At 48.8% G+C, this 18,791-nt stretch overlaps 1 protein-coding gene across 2 annotated transcripts in view; it reads left to right on the forward strand.

Annotated features, from left to right (window-relative positions):
* Igsf3 (immunoglobulin superfamily member 3) overlaps nt 1-18,791 on the forward strand; it is a 90,556-nt gene that overhangs the window by 32,971 nt on the left and 38,794 nt on the right. The window lies entirely within an intron of this gene.

The raw sequence follows: 18,791 nt of genomic DNA on the forward strand, positions 1-18,791 counted from the left end.
TTATTAGGAAAGAGTTTAAAATTATCTTTGTCTGTTTTTACCATCTCCCTATATTACTTTAGTTTAAATTTTTATTCATTTATTTTTGAGTAAGCAATGCATACATATGTGCTTACCTAAAAGGAGTACAAGAAAAAAGTGGGGTCCCATGCCTTTAATCCCTGTATGTGGGAGGTAGAGGCAGGTAGATCTCTATGACTTTGAGGCCAGCCTGGTCTACTTAGTTCCAGGACAGCCAGGGGCTACCTAGTGAGACCCTACCTAAAAAAAAAAAGGCAGTCAGCACAGATTAAATCAGCTTTTCATGCTCTCCCCTCCCATCCCTTCCCTAACCCTCTCCACCTTATGGTTTCTGTGTGTATTCTCCTTTATTTTCAGCTCTTCTATGTGAACTGCCCACGTTTGCAGAACTGAACTCATCTCGAGCATTTAGGTTCAGCCTCCGTCGCATGGAGGCCTTGCCGTGGCCGTTGCCTCCAGACAGGGCTACCCACCTCCAGAGGAGGTAGAGCCGCAGGCTCAGGGATAACGTTGGCCCTGGAGTCTGTCCAGCCTTTCCTAAACCTGCAGTTTTAAGTGCTGCTTCTAATTCCAGTCAGATCCCTGCATCCTGGCTTTCTATGGTTTCTCGGTGTTGTTTTGATCTTGAGATCAGGATTCTGCAGTTTCCCCCTCCTATCACTTAAGGGAGCGCCTTTTCCTGGCACAGAGGCAGGGAACCGCAGGTGCTTTGAATCTCACAGTTCAGTTCCTGGAATTACACAACTTTGGAGCTGAGAAGAGATTTTAAGGATTATCTGTTTTCCTTTTTTTTTTTTTTTTAAATTGGTATATAGAGAATTCATCCCTAGAAAGGAAATTATAATATCAAATCCCTGTATCCACAACACATAATGCCCCCAACCTGAAGGATCCCCGCTGAACTTTATTGGGTAGATGGTGACATTCTGTGACCTTCCCTCCCCCAACCAATACCCTGGAGCCGGAGGAGAGAAACATTTGATTCAGCTATGACAGGAATGCGTGAGCTAGGGCATCTTCAGTGGTTGAATTGTGGGCTTGTGTGTCCTGCCTAGGCCTGGGGCTGACTTCTTCGCTGGCCTCCAAAGGGGCAGACAGATTGCCACTGAACTCTGGGTACTGCCCAGATGTGGCTTGAGGAAGCCATGAGCCGTGTCTCTGCAGTGCGCATCATCGATCCGTAGCATTTGAAGCTATTTTTCTCTGCAAGCATCCACAAAATTCATTACTTTACAATGAGCCTGGCAGGCATCACGGCAGTGGGGAACTCTACACGGGTCCCAGACTCTTTTTCTTCTGGAATTTTGCCGTGGCGAGTAAATCGAATGCCCAGGAAACACGCTTGTGCCGCTGTCACTCGAGGGGGAGATTTAGAACTTCTCCAGAGCGGCTTCTGTCGGTGGCCTTTGTCTGTTCCTCTGCTGTGGCCTCTCATTGTCCTGGGCTGGGCCTGCTTCCCCCCCCCCTGCGCTGGAGTTGGGTCCTGTAGTTGGACAGGTATGGCCAGCTAATCCTGCCTGACAAGGTCAGCAGCAATGAATGGGCATACTCTCTTTTTTTTTTTACCCCCTAGAGCCAGAACTTCCTTTGACAACTCTCCCAAATATGGAAAAAAGATTGAGGGGGAAATTGAAAACTTAAGCCTTCAGATCCACATACCCATTCGTTGCCCTGTGAGCTTGCCCTGTCTCCTCCTGCCTCCCAGGGCTGTTTATCTGGAAAGCTGAAGCCTTGGGTTGCACTTATCTTGAAGCTGGTGCCTGAGATGCTGCTTAAACCCTAGTGCTCATGTCACACCCGCCCGATAGCAGCCTTCTTGCTGCTGTGGAGGGATGCTGGCCCTCCTCAGATCCCTATCTTACCTTGCTGTACACAGAAGAGCTCTGAAACCTTTTCCCCCAGAATAGATAGAAAGGGGAGTCCTCTAGAGGTGCTGACTGGTTCTGAGTATTGGTTCTCAGGAAGGCATTTCAAATGTTCAACCCCATCAGGGTATATCGACCTCTACAGCTGACAGTCATTCATGGATTGTTTTCTCTTCTGGTCCTGCTTTTTTTTTGGGGGGGGGATGTATATGTATGTTGCTGGAGGTGGAACCTGGTCCGCTCCCCTAGTCTAAGCTCATGGCCTACCACTGAGGCCAACCCCCCCCCCCCCCCCCCCCCCCCCCCCCGCTCCTCCCTGCCAGGGTTATTTTCCAGTATGAATGTCTCCTTTGTCCTTCCCTCTCCTCTCTGGCAGCCTTCTGAGCCCTTCCTTGATTGAATGTGTAAATTTGGAGTCCACTGCTTTCCAGGAATGGGCTCTGCCTTGGTGACTTTGGCTTTGTCTTGCCCTTTGTGGCCAGCACAGCCTATTTGGGAGCTTCAGGGTATACAAGTGATTGGGACTGTGAGGGGATCGAATGGCAGGTGTTTTAAAGCGGCCTTGAATTAACTGTCTTCTGGCATCCTTCTGCAATCGATGGGCAGGTTATCGTGGCCTGTAAAGGCACCGGCTGTCGGATGCTTGCCGTCCTGTCAGCTCCCTCTGTCTTGCTGAGCACTGGCTGCAGGGGAAGATGTGGAGCTACAGGGCAGGGTGGGTTTCTTCCCTGCAGTGGTCACTCAAGGCCTGGACGACTCTCAGTACACCCTCTGTACCCGGAAGGAGTTCCGGGCGGCTCTCAGTTCACCCTATGTACGCCTGTCTCTTGTCCACATTTCCACCTTGTCTCTCCTGCCGGACTGCCTACCTCCTTCTCCCATTCCAGCCATGACTGCTCTGGCTGAGGTCTCAGCAGCTCTAGACTTGATCATTCCTTCTAAAACCCTCTGCTAAGACACAGTTTGAAGTGCACACCCCCTACCTTTCCTCCTCATCAGCCCTCCACTATACGGAGGCGGAAGGAACATCAAATTGTCAGCCAGCCTTCTGGCTCCACCTGGGTCCGGCTACTCTGCTCCTGCCTCATGGTTTTCCGCTATGCCCGTGTGTACTTGCCACCCAACAATACAAGACACTGTCTACTGGGCCTCCAGTTACCCACTGTGGCTCTTTAGACTTTAGGCTGCCTTCTGGTGAGATCCTGTGTCCCTGTGTGGAAATACCAATTTTCTGAATTTAAGCCTGGACCCCAACCCCCCACTTTTGTGAAACCCTCCTTGACTCCATCCCTCCCCCACCCCTTGTTCTGGAAGGACTCCTTACTTAGTTTTCCCTGTATCCTTCAAAGCACTGTTACACACCTCTTCTCCTTCCTAGGCTGGGGATATGGCCTTGTAGTTTGGCTTCTTAGCATCTTGTTCAGCAAAGAAGAAGTACCATATGTGTTTGTGGAAGGAGTGAACTGAGCCTGGAGTCTCAAAGCCTCTTTTCTGTCCCTGTAAAATGGGAACAGTCTACTTTTCTGTAGATGCTAATGCATCAGCCTGTGGAGGCCCTGGCGGAATTGCTAGTGTAGCACAGGTTTGGATGGGGTCTGGAATGACAGGCACTCAGCCCCATTTCCCCTCCTGTTGAAAACCTTGGAGAAAAGCTGGAAGAAGCGGGCACGCCTCGGGAGTGGGTGGAGTGTTGAGTGAATGTGTTTGTTGTTGTGAAGGTGACTGTGTCAAGGACACAGTCCCCTTTAGCCTCAGACCCCTGGGTATGGCAAAGCCTTCCTCTGTTCCCTGTACACATATGTGCCAGAAATGCCATTGCAGCTTCCTCCTGCAAGATGTTTACAACCCAAGACTGCTCCTTTACAGAGACCCCTACTGAGATGAGCTAAACCTGCTTCCTCACTCCCTGTATAAAGTAAATCCAAATCCATCTCCTTAATTCCGCATAAACTCGGAGTTTCTGAGCTGCAGCTGGTGTCTCCATCAGAGCTCGAGGCCCATCCTACCCCAGCTTGTCTGTGTCTGTATTTGTCCTTTCTTCATCCCTGTGTTCCCCAGTCCGGTTTCCAGGATCCAGCTTCACGGGCCACTCTTTTAACTTCAGCGCTCAGGAGGCTGAAGCAGGCTGATTTCTGTGAGTAGGGCAACCTGGTTTACATATGGAGTTAGTTCCAGGCCAGCCAGGGCTAGTAACACCCTGTCTCAGTTCTCCTCCTCCATTCCCCACAAAAACAAACAAACCCATGGGAGGAAGGTTTGTTTCAAGATAATTCCTCTCCTATCTTTTGTTGTCTTCCAGAGAAGGCTTAATCAACCTGAAGTAGTAGGGTGCACCTTAGGGAGCCCCTTATGGAAGAAATCAGAGCTGAGGCTGCATCACGGTGGGTGGAGGCTTTGGAGTCCCCCTGCTGGGTCGGCCCCTGTTGCAGATGTTCACACCCCAAATCCTGCATTCGCAGTTGCTGCAGGGCCCCCACCAGGGCTTTAGAAATAGCTCTGCACTGAGTGGCATCCTTGGCCTGTCTCTTCGTGCTCTGGCTTCTGCTTTCTCAGTACTCCTTGGGCCATCTGCCATTCCGGTGCCCTCTGTATGTCCTGGAAGGCTGATCTGAATCCTTCCAGGGCTCCTGGTGTCTGTTAATGCTGCTTGGATTGGGAGACGCCAGCAGCAGGGTTGTGTTAGAAGGCTCAGAAAGGATCAGCGTGGAATTGAAAGTTTAATAACTCAAAAATAAGGTGTTTTCAGGAAAGTGACTAAGCTTAAAAATATATAAGCAAATGAGGTCGTATCTGTTCATACAGGCCCCTGAGCAGCTAGGATCTGGGCAGAGGGCAGCTGACACCCACACACCTGCCCAGCTTACCTGACCAGGGGCTCCAGCCATTCTTTTCTTCCCAGCTCTGCTCTCCTGTCCCACCTCAAGCCTTTGATCACAATCCTGTCACATTTACACAACCTCAGGGTAGTCCGTATCAAAATACGGTCTCGTGACTCCTTCTGTGGGTTCTGCAAAGCAAGTGATTTGAGAAATTGGCCATGATTCATTGCTGTGAATTAGGAAACAGCGCGGGGAAGCAGCCCACCCTTTGTTACTCACCAGGCCTTTCTCTGTGAGGGCTAAAAGCTCAATCCTTCCCCCATGCCCTCGGAGGTGGGGGAGCGGTTTTATCTGGAAACATACTTTCAATCCTTTTGATAATTTCTTTCCTTTCCCTTCTACTTGGTAACATCCTTAAACGTTTTCAGATGTTTTTATTTTCTCTATGAGTTTTTTTTGGGGGGGGGCAGAGGTGAGGGATTGCTGGGGACTGAACCCAGGGCATACTGGGCAAACACTTTACTGCAGAGCTAACTAAACTCCTAGTATCCTTGCTGTGATTTTTAGTGGCCAGACCTCTAGTGACAGATGCTGTGATTTACTTGATACATTCTTTGGTTTGCTTTTTTTTTGTTTCAAGGAGTTGAGACAAAGTCTCACTGTGCAGCCCAGGCTGGCCTCAAACTCTTGATTTCTTTGCCTAGGTCTTCCAAGCACTGGGCTTCCAGGTGTGCGCCCCCCAGCCTGTCTGAGCTGTTGTTTCTTGGCAGGCCTCTGCTTTCTCTTGTGAGCTCCTTCCATGGTTCAGCCTGACACCTTCCTGGCCCCATGTATCCACCGGCTCTCCTGTCTGAGTTGCTGCAGAATTCATCTCTGCCCCTGGGTTCCTTTGTGTGTCTATGATGCTGACTGCTTCGTGTCCCTCAGAAGAACAAACCAGATGGGTGGGTCCACAGCTCACACCTGTGTGTAGTCATGCTCAGTGCATCTTCCTTGGATTGTGCAACGCTAGGGCTTCCCACAGAGGAAGCCCTGGACACCAACAGTGAACACCAGGGATGCGGGAAAGGGCAGAATGATGAATGTCACTGTTACCATTCATGACGAGGGTCGGGAGGGAGTCCGGTCCCACGAGGGAAGGCGGGTGTGTGTGTGTGTGTGTGTGGGGGGGGTGACCCAGGGTGGAAGACAGGTTACCCCACACAGAGAGAGCTTGGGTATAGTTTATTTAGTGGGTATTGGGAACGGTATAAGAGTAAGGGATTATGGAAGCGGGGGAGAAGGGGAGAGAGAAGTAGGCGCACAGAAGAGAAGAAAGGAAGAAAGGGAAGGGAGAGAGGCAGAAGCTGCCTCTTCAGAAGAGGGTAAGGGAGAGAGGGGGAGAGAGCTGGAGTCCAGGTGGGAGAGATCTCAGCGGGAAGGGGGAAGGAGAAGGAGGAGGAGAGATTGGGAGTGGGCAGGGCTTGTCTCTTAAAGGGACAGGGTACACAGGTAACAGATCAGACTAGCAGATTACAACAGTCACCATAAGCAACAGGTACATGGGACACCCCCCGCCCCCGGATCTGTATCAGTGCTTGAGACTATTTAATTTTTTAGTTGAGTGCAGAGATTGCTCTCTGGATAATGCTAAATATGTTTCAGGGGCCTAACCACCCGTGCTTCAATCCCTGCCCTATGCATAAATCTGGCTGACAAGACTCCAGGCCCACCTGACCACACACTGCTTGACCTGGGCCGAGTAAATACATGCCATAATGGATTGTTTTAAAAGAAAAGGCTTGGGGGAGGGAACCCCCAAACTGAGCCATTGGTGGCTCAGTAGGCTAATATTCCTGCTGCACGGCTTAGAGACCTGGAAGCCACGGTGGAGGAGAGAAGAGACTCCCCAGAGTTGTCCCATGCCTTCCACACACGCGCTGGACTACACCTGCCCACACAGTCATGCACACATTCATACGCGCACTGATAACAGCTAGTGCTCATGCTGTAAACTGCCTGGGTGCCTGAGCTTGGCCTAGAGAATACATAGATGCAATAGTCGCAACAGAGAGCATCTGTAAGCGGCGCCCTTGGAGCGCACACTGGCTGGCGGAAGGACATGCCCTAGAGGACAGAGTGTCAGGGAGGCTCTGCAAGCATCACTGCTGGGCAGGAAACAGTCCTTGTGAGGTGAAGGATGAAACTTGGGTCAACATACTTTAGGAGGACCGAGGTTAAACCTTCCAGAGTCTGACCTTGCGGTTTATTTTTCTTACACATTTAAGCACAGTAAAACTTTTTGGAAAGATGTTTCCATGTGACAGTTATCAGAACAAAGCGTTAGGCATCGCTCCATAGAATCTTCCTAGCAAAGTAACAAAGCACCTCCAATCTTAAAATAAGAATAGTTTCCGTTGGCTGATAAATAGAGCTGAGGGCAAGCCCTAAGGAGGAAGGATTTGTAATAAACAGAAGGATGGATTCTATTTATGGAGGATGCAAAGTGCTTGGGACCCGTTTCTTAAGGGTGTGGGTTCTACTCACTGAGAGACAAAGCTCAGGATCGGGGGCCTAAACAATGCTCAGGATTTTGGGGGACTCAGGAAGGTTAGTCACCAGATTAGACAACACCCACTCCAGCCTCCCCCTAGCCAGGCATCAGTCATTTTCTTCCTCTGGAGGTCCGCGTGTCAGCAAGCCTGGTTCCTCCAGTGCTTTTTCTAAGCTGGGCCTCCAACAGCACAGGAACAAGGGGACAGATGCTTGGATGAGCGGGGATCCAAGCTACAGAGCTTTCCTCTTGTGATCCTTGGGGCTGTTCTGAAATCCCGCTATGCATCTTTTCATGTCTGCTGTGCCTCTCCCCTCACCTAAGATACTCGGTGGTTATCAGTGCGGGCTTATCCCTGGTAGTTCCACCTGCCTACTGAGAGGCCCACTGCAGCTCTGCCAGGCGTCCAGAGGGACCTTGTCAGGAAGGCACTGGAGTGTGAAGAGCCCTGGAGATTTGCACAGGGCACTTTTTGAGAGTCTAACTTCCTGGACTAGGGAATGCTCTGTTCCTTTGACCATCCCTACTGAGAGCCTGTGCATTCCTTGAGGGCTGTATACCCCGTTAGTTCTAACTCCACTGCCTGGGTACTGGGGGGCAGGATGAAGACAGTGTGCTGATGGATGTGGCAGACTGAGTTCCCCCTAAGTTTTCCTGGATCAGTGGCCACCTCTTCATAGCCAGGCCTTGTTCCCAAAGCCGCTGGTGAAGCTCTTCCCAGCCTGCTGTCTCGCTCTGCTGCCCGAGTGAGTGATATTTTGACACGCCTGTTTTCAGCAGCTTATTCTAGTGGCCATGTTGGGCGTCATGCATGGAGGGCATGCTGATGACACCCCGCATCTTTTGGGAGGACATACAGGAGGGACTAAGTTTTGGAAGCCGAGGAAGCGTAGATTCTTCTGGACCTCTTTGTTTGGGTAGGCTGGCGGGGCTGGTAAAGAGGCAGAAACACAGCAGCCACCTTGCCAGCGTCAGAGAATCTGGGGAGACTGGTATCCGAAGCCCGAAATAGTGACAGCAGGGGTTGTGGATGCCCTGTGACAGTCCTCTGTGGCAGTCCTTTACAGGAAGTCACACGAAGTTTGTGGTCCATGACTCCCAGAGAACAGCGCCATGAGGCCGCTCTTTGCAGCAAGCAGCTCAAACCCAGCCCATTTCCGTCATTTCTGAGACCAGAGGAAGAGTGGGCAGGGTAATTATAAGGCTCGCATTTACAGGCAAGTAATCTGATGCCATCTTTTAATTTCCCCCATCTAGGAAACAGAAAGTATTCAGACAGAAACACTGTGATTGAGTACTGCGTTGACTCCAAGTGGGGTGGAGGGAAGTGTCTACCCTGCAGCTGTGGGCACTGGGTTGGCGACAGGCTGCAGATTGTCCACTGCTGCCCATCCTTCTGGAAGCTTCTTTCCTGTTATCTTTAGCATGGGTGTAGAGAGGGAAGCAGAACTCTGGGCTGCTTCCCTTACCTCTTCAGGAGGAGTAGAATTGAGAGCACAGGAGATGTGGTCTTTGGACTGTGTGGTGCTCAGCCTGTCGCTGGAGGAATGAGCAAGGTCCTCTGGAAGGGAGCCTGAGCAGTGGAAAGGCAGGTGTGGCTTTGGGGATGGTCCTTACTGGAGCTTCCACTAAGTGATCACTGAGACTAAAGATGGGGAATTGTATCAGTTCAGATGAGGAAAGGACAAACATGTGAAAAAGGGTTGTCTGTAATAAGAAAAAATGTATAGCTGTCTCTCTGTATCTGTCTGTCTATAATCCAAATGCCCATCGATATGAAATGACCATGTGCTAGAAGACTGTAGCTTTATAAAGGAGTGCACATCATTATAAAGTATATTTAATCTTTTAAAGATTTCTTTTCCTGCACGTGTGTATGTGCATCGCACGCATGCCTGGTGTCTTCGGAGGCAGAAGAGGATGCTCAATCCGTCGGAACTGGAGTCATGGCCAGTTGTGAGCTACCACGTGGGTGCTGGGAATTGAACTAGGATCCTCTGCAAGAACAGCCAGTGCTCTTAACTGCTGAGCCGACTCTCTAGCCCCTAAAGTATGATAGTTAGATAAGAATTCTGAGTAATACTGCATGTTTTCAGTGGCTGTGTACACACAGCCCTGTATCAGAGGTCTGAGAAAGTCGTCCCTGAAGTACATTTTGAGACAGTCTGAGACGATGAAGGGGAACAAGATCAGTACAACGATCAAAAGACTCTGTGATGGTCTGATTAAAAAATAAAAACAAAACAAAAAAGCAAAAAACCCGAAGCCAGTCTTCTGGCCTAAGTAAAGAACACAGTGTCTCCAGTGTGTCCAGGCTGAGGTTTGGCAGGCACGTGGCTTCAGCGTTTGCTCATGAAGGACTACATGGAAGCGGAGACCCTGCCTAAGACCCTAGCTGAGTGTCTGTGTGTGGGACTGGTCGTGTGCTGGCCACCGAGCCGTGCAGGTGTCAGGGACATAAAGTCATCAGAGGCAAAATGAATCATTGGTAGTTACACCTTCTTAGAAGTGGCATTAATAATTTAGCCTTTATTAATCTTCTTTAGGCCATTTCTATTTTAGGTACCACTGGAGGAGATTCACATTCTTTTCCCCCAAATACTGAAAAGATGAATGGATGAAGCTGTGCCCTTGAATCTCTCAGCAGGTCAGCTCTCCTGCTGGTTCCCTTGACTGTTAATTTGGTATCCCCGCTTCCAGCCCTGCCCTCTGCTCTGTCTTCCAGCCGCTCCTAGAGTGAGGATTCAGAAATATGAATCTGATCTGTCTCCCTGTTTACCTCTGTACCCTCCTCCGCTCTCCAGTCCTGGAAGAAGATTGCCTTTATTAATGTCTCTCTGTGCCTTCTGCTAACTGAAATTGAAGGGTCCTGTAGTCACAAGACAGACCCAGGCCACCTTCATGCTCAGCCAGGGACGCAGCAAGGCTTCCATGTGGCACGCCCTGCTCCGCATCCTCTGAAACAGTTCAGATGCCTCTATGCCTGTGAGGCCCCTGTGGATCCGACCGAGAGGCTCCTGTGGATCGGACAGACCGAGAGGGTCTCACCCGGCACCCCACTGCTGCCATCCTTCCTGTTGGGTTAGAGTAGTCCTTGTCTTTCTATCAGGAGCATCTGCTTAGATGAAACTGTTGGGCTTACCCTTCCCTCACACTGCTATCCGGCAGGTTCTGAGAACACAGCTGTGGAAGAGTAGCTCGGGCACTGGTTCTCTTTGCCGTGTAACGAATCATCCCAATGCTAAGCAGCTTAAAACGGTTGCTGTGTTGTGCTCACAGAATCTGTGGATTGGAAAATTTGGGCCAGGCACAGTGGGCTTGACTGAGGCCTTAGCGGGGGAGGTTCCTACGACTGAGAGATTTATGGCATACTTTGATGGTGTTTGTCATGTTTGTCACCCCAATCATGTTACCCCTTTTGGCCTCACCTCCCCCACCTCTGTTCTCTTCCGAGGGGACCATTTTGATGAAAGTGAGGACTCTGATCCAGTTCCGTGGACCTGTGGCTTTCTTTACACAGTGAGGCTTGGCTATCTTTGCACCCCACATGTCAAGCCTGTCTGTGGACGGGCATGGCACTGACCTAGCCATAACCTCCATCTTTAATATACTTTATTTAGTGCAGGTACATTCAGCCCCACTGTGCTCTCTCCCCTGTCTTTGCCTCAGGCCTCGGCCTCTGGGCTGCAAGGTCACTAAGCTGGTGTAACTCCTAACTTGCCAGGAGGATTAGATCAGGTCATCTGTGCAGAGACAAGCTTTGTGTCTGCCTGTCCCCTGACCTGGAAGGGGGTCTGACCAAGAATCGCTTTAGCTTATTCCACTTCCGGTCCTCCCCTGACTGAAGCTCACAGTGGGGACTCCCAATGCTGACTGATGTGTTGGTTGAAATGCACTTTGGTCTTTTCTGTCTGGAGACTGCCTTGACGCGCTCAGCTGACCTGCTTTAGATTATTCTAGGCATTTGGGGCTTTCTAGGTTCCCCATCATTTTCTTTCAGTGCCAACTAAGCTAGGAGGCAGATAGGCACCTTCTCACTTATCTCTGATACTCACCAGCCTCGGCGCCAGAGAGGGGAAAGCCATTAGTCATGTTCTGTGTCATAGAGAAAGTTACTTAACCTTGAAGACCATTTCCTCCTCTGGGAAGTGTAGCTATAATGAAATCGACCTCATTCAGTCCAGGATGAGTCCAGGTGAGGTGACGTGCGCAAAACTGAGGGCAGGGCCCTTCACTAGCCTCGTTCATCTTCATCTTCAGATGCCATATACTTGCTAATTTAAAAAGTGGAAAAAAGTGAAAAAATGGGAAAGAGGAGATGTTGCTGTTCTTGTAACAAGTGAGAGGCAACCCTGCCCTCACTATCCAGCAACTCCATACGTTATTGAAAATGCTTTGTTACTTTCTAGGGACAGGGTTACCAGCGTATTTCCCTGTGCACATATGCTACTTTGCATCTTTAACCCAAAGTTAAACATTGATGTTCCTTTTAATACTCCTATACTTAGAGCTTTTATGAAACCCATTTTTAGATCAATATCTCATATTGGTAGAAGTGAGATGAAATTTTAAAATGCTCATTTGTTGGCTTTCAAGTATTATTTGCTCTTCAGGGTTCCCCAGGAGACTGGTACACGGTGCATTACATCATTCCTATGCTTAACTCCATGCATGCATGCATGTATGTATGTGTGTACGTATGTATGCATTCATGTGTGTGTGTGTGTGCGTATACACACATGTGCACACCTGGAAGTCAGAAGTTGACCTTAGGTGTTGCTCCACAAGCACCACCAACCTTTTAGTTTTTTTATCTTAAATTTCATTTTATGTGCATGGGCGTTGTGCCTGCATGTATGTCTGTGCACTTTGTGCATGTGTGGTGTCCGCAGAGGTCAGAAGAGGTTGTTGAATCCCCTGGAACTAGAGTTAACAGATGGTTGTCAACTATCATGTGGGTGCTGGGAATTGAACCCAAACCCTCGGAGAAGAGCCAATGTTATTAAAACTGCTGAGCTAGCTCTCCAACCCCATCAACCTTGGTTTTTGATATAGAATCTCTCACTGGCCTGTAGCTCAAGTAGGCTTGACTGACTGGCCAGCAAGGCTCAGAGGCCTGCCCATCTCCCCCTCCCAAAGCTGGGATTACAAGTGGGCTTTGCCACACCCAGCTTTTTTTTTTTTTTTTTTTTAAATGTGTGTTCTGGCCATTATTACAATTGAGTCCCCATGCTTATGTGTCAAGCTTTGCTGACTGAACTGTCAAGCCCTATTTCCATATTCTGGGTATTCTGGTAAATCAGTGTGTCTGAGTCATGTGCAGAATCCTGAGTGTTCAGTGAGCACTGAGGCGTGGGGCTTCAGCTAAGGCCCTCAAAGCGCTTTGGGCGGAGCTGTCCTCAAGAGCTGTATTCATTCCCAGAGTCTGGATGTTTGCCCACCTGCTCAGTCATATATCTTGAACATAAAATATTGGCTCCTGTAGTGAGAGATGTATGTGCCTGAATCCCAAGGCATGTTTTAAGAAATGGATGTGAAGTATGTTGGCCGCTCCCTGGTCCTGAACTGCTGGGTCTTGTCACCCAGAGCCGGGCTCACTAAGTTGAGCATAGTGAATATGGATGCACCCTTGAACAAACAATGTCTCGACATTTTGGTTGTGAGCCTAGCTTTTAATGGCTGAACCGTCTCTCCAGTTCCAGACAAGCAATGTCTTGAAAGTTAGTTAGTTGACAGTGTGTGTTTCTGTAACTGGAGACAGGTGACTCCCCTACCCACAGACCATGGCTCTTTCAGACCTTGAATAATTCTTTTGAGAGTCTCCCTAGAATATATAAATAATACAGGTGATGCGGTTTTATGTTTAATCTTAGGCTTGGAAGGAGTCTTTGTTCTGTAGTGGCTCAGGATAAATTAGCCCTAATAACAGCAACAAACATTTACATTTAAAGGGCATGGGGTGTCTCTTGACTCAGGTATTCAGTAGTATTCTAGGCTTGTGATCTCCTAGGAAGCAACCGTCTTCTCCTGGCCAGCTGGATGGCGTGTGAAGCATTGACTATGGCTGGAAGACCCGCTCTTGGTGGCTCTGTCAGCCGCTAGCAGGTTAGTGTTGGCTGGTGGCACCAAGCCTCAAGTGGGCCCCCATCTGGCTGCTTTGATGTCCTCACACAGAATATGTGATTTGAGAGGAGACAGATCCACCCTCAGAAGTCATTTCCTGTGTCCCACGTGTCAACCCTACTCACCTTCTCAGGCAAAGGATGGAGCCCCTAATGCAGGGCCTCTGTGCCTGTCTTGGACACCATCCTCCTGGCGCACTGTGTCCACGAGCCTAGAAGGCATCTTAACCTATCACTGAGATGTTTTTTTTCTTCTTCTTCTTCTCCCCTTCCTTCTCCCCTTCCTTCTCTCTGTCTCTGTCTCTGTATCTGTCTCTGTCTCTCTCTCTTTCTAAGTCAGAGTCTCACTGTGTAGCTCTGATTGGCCTGGAACTAGCTATGTAGGCCAGGCTGGCCTTGAACCCACGGATATTTGCCTGTTTTTGCCTCTGTCCCCTGAGAGTGTTGGGATTAAAGGTGTGCACCACTATGCCTGGCTGTCACTGAGGGTTTCTGTGTAGGGTTTGGTTACATGGGCATGCCTCTTTAAATCAGTGGTTATTGGTGATTGAGCTTAGTCTCTAGCCACATCCTGTTCCTGTAGGTCTCACATGGAGCTGAAATTTCCAACCTGCTACTCATGGCCAACTTTGGAAACTCTAAGGGTCTACCTTGAGTCATCTCATTAGCGCATGATGTGGTTGAGGAGGCTCATTGGGTATCAGAAGCCTCCTCTCATTAATATTGCAAGGGAGTTAGGGCTTAGACCAAGGGTATGAAGTGTGTGCATGTAAATTACATATATATGCATATATATCTCACATAAATATATATACTGCAATATAGATGTTGCATACAAATGTTTATTATACTATACTAGTAACTAAAGAAGAAATTTTATACTGCAGTTGAAAATCACTTTTTTGGGGGGGGGGCAAAGCTTTGGTTCATACTCCTTGTAGAGGAGTGCAATATAAAAAAGGAAATAGGGGGCTGGAGAGATGGCTCAGAGGTTAAGAGCACTGACTGCTCTTCCAGAGGTCCTGAGTTCAATTCCCAGCAACCACATGGTGGCTCACAACCATCTGTAATGAGATTTGGTGCCCTCTTCTGGCCTGCAGGCATACATGGAGGCTGAACACTGTACATAATAAGTAAATAAATCTTAAAAATAAATATAAAGGAAAATAAAATCACTTGTCCTATGGTCCAGTATTTATTTTCTGGTCCTTTTTATGTTGTTATATATGACACTTGATGTTTCTTTTCTCATTGCAGAAGTGGAATTTGCCTATTACATAGCGATCTGAAGTGTATAGAATGCCTTAAGTTGTGATTATTATTTTTTAAAGAAATGGTCCTCATAGGGAGGAACCTGCTGTTGCAGTCTCAGAAAGGAGATGGCCAGGCGGATGCTGTGGACGGAGTTAGGTACTGCTCTGTTGGAAGGCAGCAGAGAGTAGTGTTTAGTGTCGCAGAGACTTTCCAGGGCATTGCGAGTTTGGAGTGAGGAAGTGGGATTCGTCTATGAGAAGAAAGTTCACTTTATTTCTGTGTTAAGGTGTATTCCCTGCAGGGTATGGTAATACATGCCTGTAAGCCCAACATTTGAGAGGCTGAGGCTGGAGGATTGTCAAAAGTTCCAAACTAGCTTTGTTAACTAGTGAACAAGATCCTGTCTGAAAAACTAACATAAGCAAGCAAACAAAATCTCACTTTGTAAGAACAGTCCATTTCCAGGGCTGGAGAGCTGTTTGTAAGGTGGCTGTGGGGTGGCAGAGATGGTTAATACAGAAATGGCTGGCTGCAGGAGAGCAGAGATGGTTAATAGACATGGCTGGCTGCAGGATAGCAGAGACGGTTAATAGACATGGCTGGCTGCAGGGTGGCAGAGATGGTTAATACAGACATGGCTGACTGCAGGGTGGCAGAGATGGTTAATACAGACATGGCTGACTGCAGGGTGGCAGAGATGGTTAATAAACAGGCATGGGTGGCTGCGGCTACCGTGTTTGTCAGGACAGATGGTAATCTGCTTCCGATCTGCACGACTTGTTCTGACCCTGTTGCCCTGCTCATTCAAGCACTTGACACTGTTTACCCTTGGGTGTCGGGGTATAGGATCTGTGCTTGTGCAAGGTCTGCGAGCTGAATGCACTCTAGTTAAACTCATTATCATCTATTGCACCAGATGAAATGAAGCTCAGCTGTTTTCTTTGGACAAGAAAAGACAGGAGGAGAATGGCACTTTGTGTAATCTACAGTTACGATGCATCCATTTATGGAGGCACCTGACTGGCTCTATTCAGAAAAGAGACATCTTAAGGCTGTCAGTTCTTTGTGTACGTGTGTGTGCACGCACATGTGAGTGTGCACTTGAGGCCAGCATTCAACTTCGGATGTCTTGATTGCTCTCAGCTTTGTTTCCTTTGAGATGGGATCTCTTACTGAGCCTGGAGCTCTCGAGTCTCTTAGACTGTGCACCTGTCTGCGCCTTCCTGGCACTGGGATCACAGGCCTGCGCCTCTGTGTCAGCTCGTACATGGGCGATGGGGATCTGAACTCATGTCCTTGTGCTTGTGTGGCCAATAAAGCCATCTCCCCAGCCCCAAGGCAGACAGTTCTTACGTCGGAGACACATATTTAGGATTACTTGAGGGCATTTAAAACTTGATTCCTATGTGCACTTCATGGGGCTGGTGAGATGGTAAGGACACTTGCCATCAAGCGTTGTGACCCAAGTTCAGTCCCTGGAAAGCATATGGTACAAGGAGAGAACCAACTCCCCCAGGCTGCAGCCCAGAGTGATGGCATCATAGGGGACATCAGGTCACTGTTGTTTTGTGAGGCTTCCCCCACCGCGGTTGTTCCATGTGGGTCCAAAGAGGAGAAGCAGTCCAGGAAGGAAGGTGCTAGAGTTCTCAGACCTGCCCCCAGCCTCCTTCGCAAGGGGCGAGGCATGCATGAGCTGCTCAGTGTGGGATCACTGAAGTACAAAGTCCTAATGTCAAGGAGACCTAATGTTAGGATGCAGCCAACTTGTTTTCATAGTATTGTGCATCCAGGAGAACTCGTGTTTGCTTGAATTGTCACCATGTATGAGTGTATTTCAGTTTCATAAAAGCGCCTAACTCATGTTAGGTGCCGAATACTAACTTTGGAAATTACTGTCAGTTGCCTCCTCTGTGACTTTAAATATAGTAATGGCTGTCATCAAGCAGAACAAAGCAGGTTCTCATGTCGCTTTTGTCCTGCTTAGGTGTCCTCTCCCCATGTATGTGTGTGTGCAGGGGCGTTGGAGGGGTGGGAGGGGTTTCGGGTTGGGGTGTGTGTGTGTGCATGCATAGACATACATGTACATGTGTATGGAAGAGGGAAGTCACCTTCGAACCCGGAGGTCCCCTTTCTCTGCCCACACTGCCCAGAAGTTGGCTGACTCTGCTGGCCAGCAAGCCCCAGGACAGCTTCCTTTCACTGTCTGCCCAGTGCTAGGATTACAGATGTGGGTTTCTGTGCCTAGCCAGTGGGTACTGGGGCTCAATTGTGCTCCTTATTCTTGTGTGACAAGCAGATTAACCAACTAAGCTCTCTCCTCAACCCTTCCCTGCCCTTTGTAAAACAACAAAAAAAGTTTATTATTTTCTTTTTAAAATATTTTCTGCTTGCAAGAAAATCTTTTATTTATTTATTATGTATATATTATGTCTTCCTGAATGTCTGCAGGTCAGAAGAGGGCGCCAGATCTCATTATAGATGACTGTGAGCCACCATGTGGTTGCTGGGAATTGAACTCGGGACCTCTGGAAGAACAGCCAGTGCTTCAACCACTGAGCCACCTCTCCAACCCCCAAAAGCTAATTATTTTCTTGTTATTGTTATTGTTAGCATAGCTGGCCTTTGGGAGTCTGTTGTCCTGCAGATTAGACTAGCTTGCTTTGAGGCCCAAAGGCCCTGTGAGCTAGACTGAGCTGGACCCACTAGGATTGTCCCACCTCTGTAGCAGCCGCGTCTGCTTAAGCTGAGTTTCTACTGGGTAAAAGGAAAGGTTTCGTGGGAGTGGACTGCAGTGTTGAGGAGGTGTGAGCAGCCGGGATGTGGTCATTCACCGGAGGCTACAGAAATGTCCCTAAGCAGTTATTGACCAAGGTCAGTCTCCAGATCCAGGTCCATGCTAGTTTGAGACTTAGCATCTTTTTACTGAGTGCTTTGTAGACATCCAATCTTTTTCGTCTTGTACATGAGGAAACCGAGGCTTGTAGGCCTTAAGTACCTTACCCAACGTCCCAGCTGAGAAGTGACAGAGCCAGCATTGCAACATTGTCCTCTCTGAAGTCCTTTTGTAAGATGAGACCAGGGTCTGGAGATGAAAATGGGTACCAAGGTGACTCGGCTGTATCTGGTCTGAGCTGTGCTGACTTCTAAGGTGGCTCTTCTTGTTCGAGTGGAATGGGTAGATACAGCAATCCATTTCCTCCTCCTCCTCCTCCTCTTCCTCCTCCTCCTCCTCCTCCTCCTCCTCCTCCTCCTCCTCCTTCTCCTCCTCCTCCTTGTTTTCCTTCCTCCTCTTCTTTTTTAATTTTTCAAGACAGGGTTTCTCTATGTGTGGCCCTAGCTGTCCTAGAACTTGCTCTGTCTCTGGTCTCAGGCTGGTCTCTTAACTAAACTCACAGAGATCAACCTCTGCCTCTCAAGTGCTGGGATTGATGGCATGGGCCACCACCACCCAGTTAGCAATCCATTTTCTATTGCTGTACCAAAATCCTAAGATGGAGTGTTCTGGTTTATTTATTTATTTTTTCTTTTGATTTTTTGAGACAGGGTTTCTCTGTAGCTTTGGAGCCTGTCCTGAAACTAGCTCTTGTAGACCAGGCTGGCCTCGAACTCACAAAGATCCGCCTGCCTCTGCCTCCCAAGTGTTGGGATTAAAGGCCTGTGCCACCATCGTCCAGCTGGAGTGTTTTGTGTTAAAAATTGGTTTCTTTAGCCCATGGTTGGTTGGCCCTGTGTGTTCTGTTTCTGGTGAGGGCCCTCTTGAGTGTGTCACATCATGGTGGATGGTGTCCTGGCTGGGAAGTGTAATGTGCAAGAGTGAGGAGCCATCGTATAGTGGGGCAGGAGGTCAGACTGGGAGGATTTTAAACACAGACACACAGACACAGACACACACACACACACACACACACACACACACACCACCCTTGTGGAAGCTAACTCATCCCAGCTGTCGACATTGATCCCTTCTAGTGTTCCCATGTCCTCTTGACCTTGTCCTAGGCCCCCGTCTCTTACAGGTTCCACCCCTGGCTTCTCCTCACCAACATATGAGCCCATAAGGAGCACACTCAGACCCTGTGAAAGCAGAGCAGATGCCATGGGATGAGAATCTTGAGTCTCCAGATTTAACTTTTGCCCCTGCAAGAGGATGCAATGTGAAGGACATAGGGTAGGCAGA

This window comes from Chionomys nivalis, chromosome 18, assembly GCF_950005125.1.
Source record: "Chionomys nivalis chromosome 18, mChiNiv1.1, whole genome shotgun sequence".
Taxonomy (NCBI): domain Eukaryota; kingdom Metazoa; phylum Chordata; class Mammalia; order Rodentia; family Cricetidae; genus Chionomys; species Chionomys nivalis.